Consider the following 17,329-nt stretch of genomic DNA (forward strand, 5'->3'; position numbering starts at 1 on the left):
CTTCAGAAATCTGCTTTGCTGCTTTGAACAGTTAATCCCCAGCAGATACCAGTTTTTCTCCATCTACTTATTTCTGTTTTTTGCATATTACCATGAAAGAAAAAACGTCATTATATTATAAAATGTCATAAGGCCTTGTCTTGACTGATTCATAAAGTTTTCAGTGGTTTAAGCTTCATTTTATGTGGTCTGCCCCAAATACCAGCAAAATGAGCCACCTAATTCTCTACAAGGAACAATGTGATATAAACAGAGAGATGGTCTTACTACCCTATCTCTGAAATCTACATTCCTTAATCCAGCATTTTTTACTTCAGAACCTTGAACATACCATTGAGCTGCAGCTATTTTTCTCAGCTTTAAAAATGCTTTCATATTCTTAACCTTAAAAAAGCTTTTCTATCTGTTCATTTTTTATTTTGGTAGTGTAAACATAGAAAGACACTGATATGACATGATATGGGGCGCAAAGTGAAAGAAGTTTTGAGAGAATGTCCCTTTTCAAAGCCATTTCATTATAAGTACTATGAAATTACTTAAGCCTGCCTATTTCACACTTTAGTCATCAAACAGTCAAAATTTCATAATACATTTCCACACCTTGGTACTTTTAAAGTATTTAACTTCTGTATCATTATATGCAATATATTAATTGGTCTTGTCTTCTTTTACTGCGTATGGTAAGAAAGAGGTGCTCCAATTACATAATGTTTTTATGGTACACCAATATTGAATTCATGTCTTCTATGTGCTCTATCAGGTAAACAGATATAACAGTCAATGCTCATAAAACCAAACACTGTCCCATATTATTTTTTTTTAATTTGACAAAAAACATAGCTCTAGGACATAAGTTCAATGAGATTTGTTCTATGACATTAGAAGCTAATATCTTCATACACCTGCCAGTAATAGAGAAAACTACAAATTGTCTGAAAAATGGATCTAGTGCAAGCTGCCAGTCATCCTATATATTCTAAATCCTTCAAACACAAGTAACCTCTCATCCAGAAGTTGATTAGATTTACAAGCATGTAACACTGCCCAAAATGGTATACCATATCTCTCTGTAAATGGAGATAGCTTACAACAAACTAAAATTAACATCCAAGACATTTATAAGACTTGATTCACACCTATTTATTGAGAACAAGGAATTTTATACATAATTGTGCTAATGCTTCCCTGCAGATCAGAAATCTCAGTGCAGACATGCCTGTATATTTGGCTGCAATGTAATGTTCGAAAATCCAGGCAGCTTCTAGCATTGCAATTACACTAATTTAGCTACTAGATGAATCTGTAGGACTGCACAGATTCATGTCAGAGAGTCCTGTGAAAAAGAAAAGAATTTCAGGTCTAATGTCAAAAAACTTTAATCTGAAGAGAAGAGGTGAAGGTGAAAATTTCTCCTCAATTTACAATAAATTCCATGGTGGAATGAGATTGTCATTATTATTTAATTGGGATTTTTTAACTCAGATATAAAATTGACTTTAGACTAATATGCAACCTCAACCAAAAAGAAACCCAGTAATTCACTGATACACCTTTCTTGCATTCTAAACCTTTCTAAAATGTGTATGCATATGTTTATAAAATATGTGATCTTACTTATATGTTCATTTCACTATTTTCCACATATGCATTATTCTGTTTAAAAAAAAAAAAAGCTGGGGAAAGTAAGCATCAAGTAGAACCAAATTTCAAAGCACAAGTGCAGAAATATATTTCATTGGCATTTTACAAGAAAATGTATCAATCCTTGTGACTATACATGCTTTGTTGTGATGCCTGAAGTGTTAAATACTACAGCTGGCAACATGAGAATATTTAAGAAGGTATGAAAGACTAACTGCATTAAAAACACCATTTTTCCTTGACACTACTAGCGAGACAGCTTGACTGAGTTCATAATTTTTCTTCTCCACTTTACAAATAATTTATGAATTCTATTTAGTTGAACTACTTTGTGCCTACCTCACAGAGAAAAATTGTGTTCTTTCTCACAGGCCTACAGTTATTAGCAATATGTGAGGGAAGTGCCAACCTTCTGCACATTGTAACAGGCACAGTTTGTGTTCCAAAGGACAAGAAGCCTCAGCAATGTACTGCAGCTTTTCAATAATCTCTCAATGAAAAATTGTTTCACTGCTCATAGAAGTGAAGCAATCTACAAGTGAGATGGCTGTGAGGTTCTGTACAGGCAGCTCAGCTGGACCAGGGTCCATCAGTTGGAAAAATTTTGCCTCAGATTTCTTCATAAATCATGTGGAATGCTTCAAATTAACAACTGGGGAGAATACTGCAGGCACTTCTTCCACTGTTGAATCTAATTTAAACAGTTTCCATGGGACTGTTCCATAGGCACAGTAAACAAGACATGTTGGTGCCTGCATTTAAGGAGTCAGTCCTACTGTTGGCTTGATCTTTGCCAACCATTAGGAATGTACATTTCACTTCAAGGGTACTGCAGCATGGCCAGGCTTCCCAGACAATCTGGGAAACCTACCCAGGAGCTTTTCAATAGTCATGTACATGAAGCTCCAGCTCACCTGCCACTGCCCCCACTTCAGGACATAGCCAGAAATAGGAGACCCTATAGATGTCCCTTCAAAATTTTATGGGATTCCATAACTCTTAATTACCTGCTTTCAGGGAGTCACCAATGTAAGTGTGATGTTCTAAAAAGGCCAAAGTATATAAACCATGTTTTCTTCTTTTTCTTTTAAATTGAAAAGAAAAAGGAAAAAAGTAGAACTAAATGCTTTTCAAAAAATAATAGATAAGCACTGATTGTTTTTTACTGAAGTGGCTTTATCAAAGTCTAAAACAGAATAGAAGACAGAATTCTGAAACAAAAAACAAAAAAAACCTACTGAATCAGCACAATTATTTTTTATAAACACAGCACGCATTGCAACTTCATTAGTGATAGCACTGTTTTATGGTTTATTGCAGTGAAAGAAATACATATTTTAAAAGTATTTTTTCTTTTTCACAACAGAACTGTAGGATTTAGAAAGAATTATACTCCTTCTGCCTATAAAGATGTTTTTTCTGAACACAGATAAATGCAGTATCTCCCAGGCTGGATAGATGAACATATTGGAGCTATAGTTCAAAAAACTCTTTGAGCTGTCTGAAAGGATTATTAACTTTATTACTCTAAACTCTTGAACATAGTCATCTTGAACTCACATTGGCTGAAGCACACTCAGTTGTGGAGAAAACAGGTACAGATTTCATGCCTGACACAGTTGTAGCTATGTGATCCATCCACTCTTTATGAAAAGGAAAAATATACTTTGACAACAAGATTATAGCTACAACTATAATTTTATTCTAGATTAAAAGAGTAGCCTTACGGGCATCTAATTCCTCCCACTCTCATACTCAAAATAAATAAATGTATACCAAATTTTATGAAGAATTATCTGCATCTAGATGACAGTCTTAACATCATATGTCAATGAAGGCCTTAAGCAACTTTTTGAAAAGCAGCTGTCACATATATGATTAAAAAACACCAAAATAAGGGGTTTTTTTTCCTTGATTTTCTGCTCTTGTAAATTGATGGATCTATCTGGGTACATTAGGATTTCACTGGATGTTTAAAAGAAACTGCTCTAGATGAACTTGAAAGTTTTACATCATGTTATGAATTTCATTGATAATGTGTAAGTTTAGGAAATAATTAACTCTACCTCTAGTCTAATCTGTCATGCAACAATATTATTTTTTACAGTGTATTAATTTTCTCTCTTTAACTAGATTCAATATGAAATTTGAACTAGGACAGTAGCATTCACATGTGATCTACCAAATTTATTAACTATTTCTAAGTTAAAATGCTGTCAAAATCATACTAGCAACATATCCTTGTTTTTAATTATCCTACAATAATTGAGTGAAGAAACACCTTGTCATTTATGATTCTGATGGGACAGTATTTTTTGGGTTTGTATGGCAAGTTTTTGGTAACAGGGGGATGACAGAGGCAGTTTCAGTGAGAAGTTGCCCAAAGCTTCCCCTGTGTCTGATGGAGCCAATGCCAAATGCCTTAGACTCTCCCCTGGCCAAAACTGAGCCCATCAGTGAAGGTGTTAACAGAGTTAAAGAAGGGGGAAACTACTGTTCTAGAGCAAATTGCAGCTGGAGAGAGAATGTGTGAGAGTGACAGCTCATGGTCTGTGAAGAAGGAGGAGGAGGTGCTTCAGGTGATGAAGGGGATTCCTCCCTGCAGCATATGGAGGCCCACTATGAAACAAATATCCACCTGCAGCCCATGGAGGACCCAGATGGGTGCTGGAGCAGATGGATGGAGCAGATGGATGCCAAGAGGAGGCTATGACTGTGGGAAGCCCATGCTGGAGCCGAATCCTGGCAGTGGCCCTGTGGCAAGAGGAGCCTACCCTGGAGCAGGATTGCTGCCAGGATTTGTGACCCTGCAAGGGACCTGCACTGGAGCAGTCTGCTTCTGAAGAACTGCAGCTTCCAGAACAGACCTACATTGGACTAGGGGAACAATTTGAGGAGTCCTCCCTCTAAGGAGGAAGGAGCAGCAGAAATGACATGTGATAACCTGACCATAGCCCCTATTCCCTATCTCCCTGCATAGCTGCTGAGAAGGAGGTAAACAATTCATGTGGTAAATTAAGCCCAGGAAGTAGAAAAAGTGGGGAGAAAGTGTTGTTAAGATTTGGTTTTATTTCTCATTACCTTAATGTGATTTGATTGATAGTAAATTAAACTTATTTTCCCGAGTCTGTTTTGGTTGATGGTGACTGCTGAGTGATCTCTCCTTGCTCTCGTTTTGATCCACAAGCCTTTCGTTCTGTTTTCTCTTTCCTATCCAGCTGAGGAGGGGAGTGATAAAGGAGCTTTGGCGGGCACCTGATGTTCAGCCAGCATCAACCCACAACTTGTAGTATATAAAATCAGTATGTTATTTAAAGTGTAAAATACAATTGACAACATATAGTAAATTACTGCAGGTTGATACGATACTAGTAATAAGGTTATAGATTTTTACATAAAGGCTTTCTAGAGAATAAAAATATTATTGTTTAATCTATGGCTAAAATTTAATGTATCTCAGTATATTTGAACTTTGCAAGACTACTACCATGGCACAACGGTGACTTTAAAAACAATTTTGTCCAAAGTTGTCATGACATTGCAGACTTAACAGTGTCACATATTATTGTAACTTGTCTTAAGATGCTGGCATATCCCTTTCATAAGAAAAAAAATAGGTTTTTTTAATCTACATTTTTATCCAGGATAAAAAATTCATAAAATGACTAGCTGGTAAATTTACTGTATTATGATCTAATTATACTAACATTTGGCATACACTATTTAGCTTTATAAATAATATCTGGTGAATTAGCAGGAGAAGGTAATTAATTCACAGACATCAATATATTTTTTTATGATATACAAGAGTTTGTGTTTGACTGATTGTGAGGTTCAACCCACAACTTTGTGACAGTACAACTCACCATTTTATGATCATGCTTCATTGGTGAAAGTTTAGCATCAAATTAGAGGGAGAAAAAAAACCCCATGTAATTTCCACCCTGCTGGTATTAATGCTTACCTAACAAGAACAACCATAGCTAAAAATAAAGTTCTTCTACCTTTTCAAAGCTATGTTATTTCAAAAGGTTAATTTTCAAGAAAAAATATTCAACAAGTAGAAATAGATACAGCTGTTCTCGTTAGGTTTATACTGTCACTTTTTGAGCAAACTTCTCCCTTCCTGAAGTCCCTTCTCCCAGAGATCATTATCAGCATGTATTACACATTGTTAGTGCTTTTAGTGTAAGGCTAAAATAATCATTAACCTTAAAAAAAAATTAATGAACATACTTGTACCAAAACCTAGAAAATGTGCCATTCTTTTATGTTTCTATCCATCTGTTTACAAGGTACCTAGGGGCTTCACTATTTTCACAGTAGTCTTATGAGTAATGGTATAGCATATGACTTTTAAATGATTTATTAGGAATCCATAGAGATGGGAAAAACAAAGGATGCAATTAGAGGTGGCAACTATCGATTAAAAATCCTGATATAGTTCACTTAAAGAAAGGAAAATGATAAATGACATGATTTTATCATTGGACAGAATGTCAAAGAAAACATTGTTGTTTCTCATATATCTCTAGTGTGAACTTCTCTGGAGAAGTTCAATATACTTTCTGATGTTTGAAAAAGAGGGAAAATAATTTTATTAGTGTTTCATAAAACAAATATGGGATGGTTACATCAGGTGGGAAAAGAAAGGAAAGTCAAGGCACAGGTGAAAAATCCAGCTGATTCTATGAACTTCTCTGTAATGGCCCCATAAATAGTTATATAAAAAAAAATAGTGCTGAAAGAATCTAATTTGCAAAGTTATTACTAAATATTCATTTTTTCCCTATTTCACTAAGAAACAGTTCCAGAAATACAGATCTTAATAATTTATTTTCATTGCCAAAATAAGAACTCAGGAGGCTAAATTAATTTCTGGCAGAGCACTAATGAATGCAGTGAAATCACACAAGGGGTGATTTTAAATCAAAATGTTTGATGGACTTCAAATTCCACCAAAAGTTTCTCCCAAACCTCATTATATAAAATACATAGTAGAAAAAATCACAACAAAACAAACAAACAAACAAAAATCACCACACACACAGACACACACAGACACGCACAAAAAACCAAACCAAAAAGCAAACAAAAAGAATCACCAAAAAAACACCACGAATCAATAACTCAAAATAAAGGCAAAAAAGGGAAGTAATTAGGAAATAACCCAGTATTTTGGGGTTTGGACTAAATAAAAGAAAAACAGAACAAAATATGGAGTATATAAATTATCCAATCCTGTTTTCTAAGTAACAATAGAAAAATGGCAAATTAAGAGAAAATTATGAACCCCAGGTAACTTAAATAGAAGCCTGGATATAGAGATCCTTTTCTCTAGACCACTTTTCTAACTTGCAACAGCCTGGCAGCCAAGCAACAAGAACAGTGTAGTGGGCCAAAAATCCATAGAAGAGGTGAACTCTACACATAAGTGAATAATTTCCAGACGAAAGGAAAGTCAAGATATTTCTCCATGTCTAGCTTATTAATATTGAATCTTTCTTCTGACTTTTTTTTTTTTTTTACTATAGTAGAAACATATTTTCTGCATGATGAGAAACAACCCCAGAGCATAGCAAAATCTGTTTCTAGTGCCACAAACCAGGCACTCCTTGGAAAGTACAAGGAGCAATCCATTCTTCCTTGAAACTGCACAGTTTGAAAATTCCACAAAACAATACAGAAATATCTTAATCAACACTTACATGGAATTAAATGGGGTTTTTTCCACTGGATCAGCAGTGCACTGGTAAGTTTGGATTTGTATTTGCAGCTCAGCAGAGGAAACAGTTTTTCCATACTCTGAATCAAAGATTCTTTACAGATCTTATAACTAGGTGGTTTTTTTTGGCTCCTGATTTTGATTCTGGAGGCAATGTAATCTGACACTAAAATCAATGCAGCTCAGCATACTGATTTGAAAAGGAGTTCCAAGTGGCATTACAGGAGCTAATGGAAAATGCAAGTGTATATGATGTCAGGGTTTTATTAATAATTTCAGTAAAATGTGAGTTTTTCTGTTACCCAGTTATAAAATGCAGATAATAATACCTCTCTACATCTTTAGAGAAATATGTGCAACCACACTAAGGAAAAATACCTTGAATAGATTTGGATCCTTGTGGCTTTTTTTGTTTATTTTTTGGGGTTTTGCGGGTTTTTTTGTGTTTTCTTTTGTTATTGTTGTTGTTGTTTGGGTTTTTTTTTTTATTTGGGATTGGTTTTTTTGGTTGTTGTTTTTTGTTGGGTTTGGTTTGGTTTGGTTTGGTTTGGTTTGGTTTGGTTTGGTTTTGTTTTTTAATGAGCACTGCTGTTAGGCAAATTGTATGAGAATCCGGACATTTCTATTTGGGATAAACTTTCATCCTCCTTCCATTAGCATTTAGACAAAGGCAGAAACTTTGGATTTCAGGCTTAATTACAGCCTTTAGGAAATGCACCACTTTTTTAATCCAAATCTGTTAAAATAGCCTCCTGGCATTTCTGTCTGTCTAAATTCAAGGCTTCAAGTGTCCGTAAAGTACAGTGACCACCAGAGCACATGAGAGAAATTTATAAATTATTTCAAGTATATCATGTTCAAATGCATTATTTTCTTTTAACTCATTCATAAACTACCTCTTTCCCTACTGACAGGGAGCAGAAAATCATCATAGTCTTTTTACTCAGAGAGACACTTGTATGGCAGTCCAGCGGGCCCTGGAAAGAGACCATGTCAGAAAGCAGTGTTCATTGTGTTTCCCAGAAAAAACTTGAATCTGATCTAGTCAGTGATTTTAAGTGTACGGAAGTTTTGGTCTTGCATTTGCCAAATTTAAAGTTTCCATAGTGCTTTCAGGGGAAGTTGCCAGCAACAGAAGAAAGAAATGCAAATATTTGAAAAGGGAACTAGTTGCTATAGTGAAATCTTGAAAAATATATTCCTTCTTGTTGTTACATACTTAACTATGATCAGGAAGAGTTTTCAATGACTTAAGAAAGGCTAATACTAAGCTCTTTTCATTGTGGTCAGAGAAAATATTGGAAATATGTTCTTTACCTCTAAAAATTAGCTTTTTAAAAGTATTAGGTTATATCTTAAAATAATTGATAAAAATATACCACATGTGACATAGCCATGTATTTATGACATGAGTTATGCTTCTCAGTGTGATTTACAAGATCAGATCTTAGAGCAACTGTTAAGCTAAAAACAGCAAAGCAGCAACACACCCTATAAGCCAAAACTATTGTCAGAATAACTGAAACCTAGTCTGATCATCATTAGTCCAGATATAATTGGAACACAAAAAGAAAGAATAGTGATGCAGTTAAAATTGATATACACACTTTTTTGAGTTCCTACTCTTTTTTTCTGCTGTTATGTCCCAGGTGCCAGTACTCTTCTCTGCCAAACCCTGGGTCTCCTCAAAAGCCCTGATATAATATGAGGCTGGTATGTCTCTGCACTACATCACTGTATTAGAGTGGTAAATACCTTATTCTTCCTACAGCAGCCACTCATTATGGCTACCTGCAGAAAACTAACTGTATGCACTGCTAGCTCAATAAAACTGTGTATGGCTGTAACATAAACACCTAAAAAATAAAAGAAGTTAGCCTTGGGCATCTGGTCAATTAAAGAAATTGCTGTCACAGCTAAAGCAAGGAAAACAAAGCTGCAGGCAGGTCAAAAAAAGTTCACAATGAGCAAGAATGAGAAACCCGGTCCTGAAGCCTTAAAACTCTGTGCAAACCTCGTGAGCCATCTCAAGCCATGGCAGCACTGTGTAACAGAGTTACATGATTATACATTTGTAAGGCCCAAACTGACTACTAGCTGAGGTGACTGCAGTCATTCCTCACAGAGCTCTGCAAAATTTGGTGAGGGTTTAAGTTCTACAAATAGGAATTTTTCAACATCAAGATTTCTGCTAAATTTTCAATACAAAATGCAATCTAAATTTAACCTTTCCCTCTTTCTTCACATCCTTACTCTTTTTATTATGATTTCATTATAAATAATCATCCTAATGACTATTTTATAAATGGGATTTTTATGTCCCACTATGTCAGGAAAATGTAGTTTAACATGTCATCCTTTTTTCCACATAATCAAAACTCTTTTCTGTGCTCATTCCTCTTCAAACCTAGCTGAAAAGCAGACCATTGACAGCCATCCTTTTTGACTGTCTAAAAAAGCTTCTATTATAATCTCCCACAAAACCTGATAAATTTTATTTTGGTCACCTTCCTCTCTCGCACTCTCTCATGAGATTATCACCACTATCTATTGCTAGGCTTTGTTTCAGAAATACAAGCTAAGTTACTAAATTGAATGTACTTTTTAATTTTAAAACATATAAGCAAAGTAATCTCAATATAGGCTTTTTTTGTTCAAGGATAAAAAGCAAAAAATATCTTGGAACACAGAGCTTAGCCTGGTGTTGCAGTCCAGTTTTTAAAGTTATTAGAAATATCTCTGCCTGGATTAAGGAGCAAATAAGACCACATGCCAAAGTCAATAGTATGGATTTTATTCAATTGTTAATATGAGAGAAATTAAAAAAAAAAAAAAAAAAAGAAAGAGAAAGAAATAGAAAAGAGGTAAGGGAATAAAAAAGAGAGTGACGGAGAGACATCAAAGACAATATCATCACTCTGTGGATCCCACTGACATCCCTATGATTTTCTTCAGCTGGTCTTCTTGGTGGTGAGGTCCCCCACAAAAAGCATAGAATCCAATGGATTAATACACACTCAGGCCAGGTGGGAGTGCCCCGGTACCTCCCCTGCAGGGGGGAGTCTGACAGACTCTTGAAGCAGTCTCTGGATCTGTTCCACCACTTTGTGTCATGTGTGATGCTGGGGTACAAGGCCTCAGGAATGAGTCTGGGGAGCACTTCAGGGAGTCTTTGATGGATTATGACCCCCCTCAGCTGCCTCCCACATGAATGTCCCATGGATGTGGCATGTGGGGTTAGGATGGGATGGGTGTTCACCACCTCTGGACAGAGGTTACGCCACAACCCAAAACCTCCTTCTCCCCCCTCGGTTTGGGGGGAGTCTGTGTAAACCTGGCCTCTGTGGGCTGTGGTCTCCCCCAACCCAAAGCCAACCAGGGATTATTTTATGATGCATTTGGCTTTCTTATGGATGCAATCTTTTCCTGCAACCTTGTTTACGTCTCCCTAGACCTAAGATGATTGAACAATTGTGTCTCCTTTATCTTACCTAGGCAGATTAACTCACAGTCCAAAGTCCCAGTCAGGCATCTTCAAGGAGTGCTGTGCTTCTAGGGTTGTATCTTCTTTATAAAGTTTTGGTTATAATGGGCAAAAATCCTCCATGACAATGTTTAAGGCATGAACCATTTCAGTCTCTGACACCTGGGAATATGCCTTAATATTGAATCTTACTATATCCCAGGTGTGTGTTGCCTCTTTCACATATAAAAAAGTGACACACCTCTGTCCTGCAGAAGTTACACACTAAATTAAACATGGCAAAATTTATAACTGCATATTTTTATAGAGAGAATCTATTGAGTGGAAAGGAACATGAAGCTTCAGAAATTGCAGGCTAGGAATTTAAAATTATTCTCATGACTATATTGAAAAAAAGTTTGGGAGAAAAGAGGTCCTTTTCATTTATAACACAATATAGTAAAATGCCCTAGGTGTTAAAGAAGAGTAGGGGTCTCAAAGGACAGTATGGAAATACGACATTGATAGGTCTTCACTAGTGCTAGCATTAACTTCTTGTTTTGGATGTTGCAGATTCTCTTTCAATGCAGGGAGATAGTGACAAAACTGGATGGGATTAGCAACAATGGGCTGAAACTGAAGTATGTAATGCCATGACATCTTCATCTTTCTCATAGAGAATCCCCCTCAAGTCAGAAAAATTTTTCACCATGAACACTCATTTCAGACTGTATAAATTTTCTAAAGAATGCAAGATCAGAACAGCATACATTCAGAACAGGATCTGTAATACTGCTGTGCCAATTAAATTAAGCATTCAATTTAAAGAGGTTATCATGGCAGCATAATAGGATTTCCTATAACAGGGCATCATTAACGTTTATAAACTGGTATCTGTGACATTTGACTGCCTTTTTAAAAGTCTACAAGTAATTAATAAAACATAGTTTAATTAATGCGGTTCAGTGTTAGCAATGCGTGTTTGCATGTTTGCATTAAGGAATCATCTAAGATAATGTATTAATGGTCCAAATTATTGTCTCGGGAGTTTACGCAGTTACATTGGCATAAGCCCAGAAGACCTTGATTGACCTGTCAATTTAATAACTAACAGTTGCTGAAGTATATTATAATCAGTTATAATTTTTGTTAATGTTTTCATATGTCTACTTAGAGAATACCTATTCTCTTAGAAAATTCCCTCAGGAATTCTCAATTCCTCCTCCTAACTTTCTTTCACATAAATTCAAATGCTGTCCACAGAGTTATTGAAAGACTGGAGGCAGAGGCCACAGCAGTATATGAATTGAGAAGAATACAGTTACTCTGCTGAAAATGTGAATTTTCTTTCTTCCATTAAAAAAAAAAGCTTTGTGAGACCTAGTAATCTTATTTTCCTATAAACTCCTCTTTTCTGAGTCTTTTTGCAAACCCTGTGCACTATTTCTTCCACTGTGATGGGTCTGGGAAATAGTAAGAGAGTTCTTTAGAAGAATGCCGTCTGCCTCATTTTTAAAAGGATTATCATGAATTACAGTGAAAGAGAAATAACATCTTGATCTCTACAGAGAGAAGTTGCTTTGGCCCATGTTATTTCTGAAAGACACAAGTAGCAAATACTCATTCCTTTGTCTCACTCAGCATCTTTCTTTCATAACACTTCACAAGCGTCATCGAAATAGTCCTTCATCTCTATTGATTGTAAACTAAACAGCTTTATTAACTAAGTAGAACACAGCAGAATTTTAAAAAGGCATTAGTGCCACAGCATTATCTAGAGCCCATCTGACCAGCAGCTCCATAAACGAAACCCTTGCCTGTATTGATCTGAAACTCAGAAGAGGGGGAAATAAAAGCCAATGTATCTGAGATTTCTGGTAAAAATATGAACAGAATGGCTAGTTAACTACTGGAGAACTATTATTTGCATACATACAGCCTAGGCCCTTCCACAAGCAGACTTGTAGCTTTTTCCAGCCTGACTAACAGGACTAACAGAGGAGAAACAGAACACTAGACCATACTGTAGACCATTGTAATCCCTGGAAATGGGATCCCTTATTTTTTTGAGTTTAGTAACATCTCCAGTACAAACTCTTCCACTTTCCAAAGAGAGTCTTAAAGCTTGACTAGCTTGACTTGCTGTTAAATTTCTGTGTGGCTTGAATTTAACAATTTGCAATCTAAATTAAAACTTTAAAAAATCCAGAGTATGAAAAACATTTTTGACCAAATCTCTTTCTCAGAAGAAATAAGAATATTTCGATCATCTTTACTTTGTTCTTCACTTTTTTTATCTGTTATGCTTGTGATTAAGACAAAGGAAAGAAAAGAGCAAAGGAAAATAATCTAATCATTGTTTAATTTATTTTTCTAATTTATCAAAATCATTAAATGGAAAAATAATGTATTTTGAGATCATTCTCAAAAAATAATGAAATTAAATTAAAAAATGAAAGAAAGTACAATACAAAATTAAAATAATTAAATATAAAGTAAATATAATGGTGATTCTAAATATTAAAAAAATAATGTGGCTTTAAGTAGCATTTTCTTCTGCTACAAGTAGATTATTTTACTTAAGAAAAAACAAAAGTAAAGAAAAAAAAACAAACCCCCCCAAAAAAAACCCAAAGAAAAGTAATTTATTTATCCTGAAATAAATACTTTAAAACATCATGAGTACAGTGAACTGATTTCCACAAAACACAGTAATAAACATCTCTCTTTAGGAGAGGTACTGTTCTCATTGAAACAGGAGAGATACAGGAAGTACTCAGAAGTGCTCCTTCCTCATGTATTCTATTAGGGAATTAAATATACTCTCAATTAATTTTCTAATTTTGTATTTGAATTTGTCTGGCTTCATCTTTTTGCCAGCTTTGTTATGCCCTTTTCTGCTAAATTAATTAATCTTATATTTTGAGCCTGAGAAAATATTTATGGACTGTAATCAAATCGCCTCTTCATTTTGACAAGATTAATAGATGTGGTCCTTTCAATCTCTCCAAATCCATGAAACTAATGTCTGTATGTCTCCTTATTTACCTTACTCATTGATTCAAAGGCAATCATCACAAATAGTTTCCAATACTTGCCTGATCTATACAATAAATATATAGTAAGCCAATATATGGCAAATATTTATGTATAAATATTTAGGGATAAGATCAGGTGGTTGTCTTCCTAGTGCCATCCCATGTTTTTACATCCAGGGATTGCATTAGGCTATATCTATGTGATGTGACACACAAAGTGCAACACACAAAATGTTGGATATCCTTGCTGCCCCTAATGTTTATGTATGTTGGCTTCCTCTCTGAAGGCAGGACCACTATTCCTCTGCATGGGACATAGTTTGCATTCAGCTACATTAGAACTACACTCGGTTTTGTTTGCTTTTTTGATCAAAATATTGTTGCATGGGATGACCATTGACATTTTTGTGCACAGCGTTCCCAATTAATCTCTTGGTCAACAGGCAGACATAGCCCAAAAATGGCAAACTTAAAAATTTCATAAACTGCTTCTCAGCCAGTTGTCCGCAGATTCTGAGAATAGAGTGTTTATCCCTGAAATGCCAAGTTTGATAATCCAATGGAATTACAGATGAATACTTACACATTTTTCTATTCATAGGAAACTTTCAATTAATAATGCAAATGCCCTTCTGAAGGTTGCTTACTGACACAATTTGCTGACATTTAAAATTACAACCCTAATGCAGAATTGTCACTTTTTCCCACAAAAAGGTTCCAATTAGTAAATGCAGTAGGAGGGAGAGTGGATCTCAGTAGGAAGAGATAAAATGTGCTGCAATGTCTCGGAACAATAGAATTCAATCTCAATAGGAAGTCTTTATTTAGAATACCCTCTCTTTTGTGTGGCTGTCTTAAGAATGTTATTTAAATGTTTCCCTATAAAGAAAAAAAATTAAAAAGCATGCTTGATTGGGCCAAAATCTATTTACTCTACTCACACAAGAAGACATTCCTTTGGAAGTCAATCAGACTTCTCAGATATGAATGTCAAATGCAATATTGCCCATAATTAATTGATTTCTTTTTCTGTGGTCATCTTAGTTTGCAAAGAACAGTACTTTGGATTCAAGAATGAATTAAAATTCAGTGTTGCTGCATACGCTGCTGTAGATGCAGAAGTTCCATGGAAGTCAAGGATCTCCTCGGGATTAATAAAGACAGTTCCAGACTGGTAAAAGTAGCCTCTCATTTCCAAAAATGTGGTAGAAAATGGAAAGCATCTATGGTATAAATAGTGGAAGAAACAAACAGAACAACTGAGTAAGATTTAACCAGTAAATTGGCACCACGTGAGAATCTCTCCTTCATCAACCAGAATATATAAAAGGTTAAAAATTTTTAAATAATTATACTATTTTTGTTGTTTAGGGAAATACTAATTCCTATGTTAGGAAGCAACAATTCAGCTAGGTGACCCAAAATTAACTTGAAATTACTGGCATAACAAATATTTCCTAATACCTAAAGCTTTGTTTTTTCTCCAAACCCCACTATATAGTCTCTGCAATACTGATTTTTAGATTGGTCTGAAAGGAGAGGCAAAAATATACATTATTAGGAACCATGACCCTTGTATTCCTTAAATAATCTTTACTTCATTTGAAACTGTTTTCCAATGTAGCAGTTCACCTATTCAATTAAAAACTTCACTAGGCCCTTCCACTTTTTGCTTTCAGATTTTTTCCTCACTTTCTCTTTCCAGTGAAAAATAAAACCACATGTTGAGGATATTTTCTGATGGTGTTTTGGTATGTTTCTGGGGGTTTCTCTCCAGTTTTTTGGTCCTTTCTTCAGAACAGATGTATTCTCTCCTTCAAAGAGAGTTGGGGGGAAAAGAAGTATTCTTAAAGTTTATTTTAATTTCTTATTATTTTCTCTTTCAGTTCTATTAATTATACTGTCCTTATACCCTTTAAATTTTGAGCCTGCTTTTGCTCTTTTCCTAATCCTTATCTCATACCAGCAAAAGAGTAAATCATTTTAGTGGATGCACTGGCGTTTGGCCAGCTCTCAACCCTCTACATTAATTGGTGCATTGGCCAGGAAGCCCAGGATTGGCAAACCAAAACCACTACACCTGTTCATTTCCTCAGGAAAAAATAAATAGATAAAGAAGCCACAAAGAAGGTGAGCATGAGACCGAAGAAGCATGGGACCAAAACCTCATGACTGTTTGGCTGAATAAATACTTTCTGTACTCACATAAATGGAATCTAGTTGGGAAGGTAATGCAACACTTTAAAAGTTTTACATGATTTAGGGTGAAAGTTGTAAAGCCTCGAACTCACCTTGTAAGTTTCTCAAAAGGGGCTTAAGTACTCTGATTCCTTGAGGGGGGCACAAGGGAGAACACAGCGAAGTTCTCAGGAGGTTAAACAAACTTTTATTAACAAGCATTAAAGGATAAGGTACTTGGCAAATTTTACAGCAACATTCAATCAAAATAAAGAATTTTTTAAAGAAATGTTGACTCAGCAAATTCTAACCCACCCAACATTAAGTTACCCAGATTCTTAGAAGGGGAGATGTGAAGAGGTAGGGCAGAGAGGTGGAGAGAGAGATAAATATTAGCTGCTTGAATTCCAGCATGATCTCAACTGCTATAAAATCCATGTGGTCTGTGACCCTCCCTTTCAGCTCCGCTTCTGGTGTGCCAGTGGCTAATAGCCACTCTGTGGCTAGAGGCTTCAGGGGGGTGGGGTGTGAAGCAGTGCACTATTCCACACACGCAGGACTCGTCATGCCTTCCCTTACATACACACACATTAGCTGGTTTGAGGCAGCATCATTTTCTACAGTCTTTAACAATCATCTTTAAAATTAGGAATTAAAGTTTTATGAGCTTTTCAGGGAAGTGTGGTTATGGCCTTTTTGAATGAGTATATAGAGTTCATTGAATCTATTTTACCTGAATTTTACAAACAGGTAAGATCCTATAGGAACTCAGTTAAAAGCTTATTGAATGATTTTTCTTTTTAAAGACTTGGGTGGTGATAATTACATCTCTGCTCAGTAAATCTTTTAGATCAAAAAGACAAGCATGTCCACATCAGACTTAGAAGTTTACATGGTCCATAATATTATGCTAGCTATTGGGTGATGTGTAGGGAAAAGTAAAACAGGACAAGCATGTAATGATATTTCCCCAGAATATTTTCTCAGCCTATCACAATTCACACTTTGGTGATTCTGAACACATCATTGCTATTTTTTAAGCTTGATGGATTCTTCTTTCAGGATTTTAAACTGTGTAGATGACTAGCATTCAGATGAAACAGTTTTACAATTTTAATCACATTTTTTCTGAAGAACTCCCTCCCGTTATTTTGAATTTATCCCTTGCTAATTGTGTTTAGTGCCACCTAGTTCTGTATAGAAGAGTCAATGAACACTTTGTTCCTGTTCTCTTTCCCCACCTTTCATGAGTTTCTAGGTTTCTAACATACCCACCAATGAATC

This window comes from Agelaius phoeniceus, chromosome 4 (assembly GCF_051311805.1).
Source record: "Agelaius phoeniceus isolate bAgePho1 chromosome 4, bAgePho1.hap1, whole genome shotgun sequence".
Classification (NCBI taxonomy): domain Eukaryota; kingdom Metazoa; phylum Chordata; class Aves; order Passeriformes; family Icteridae; genus Agelaius; species Agelaius phoeniceus.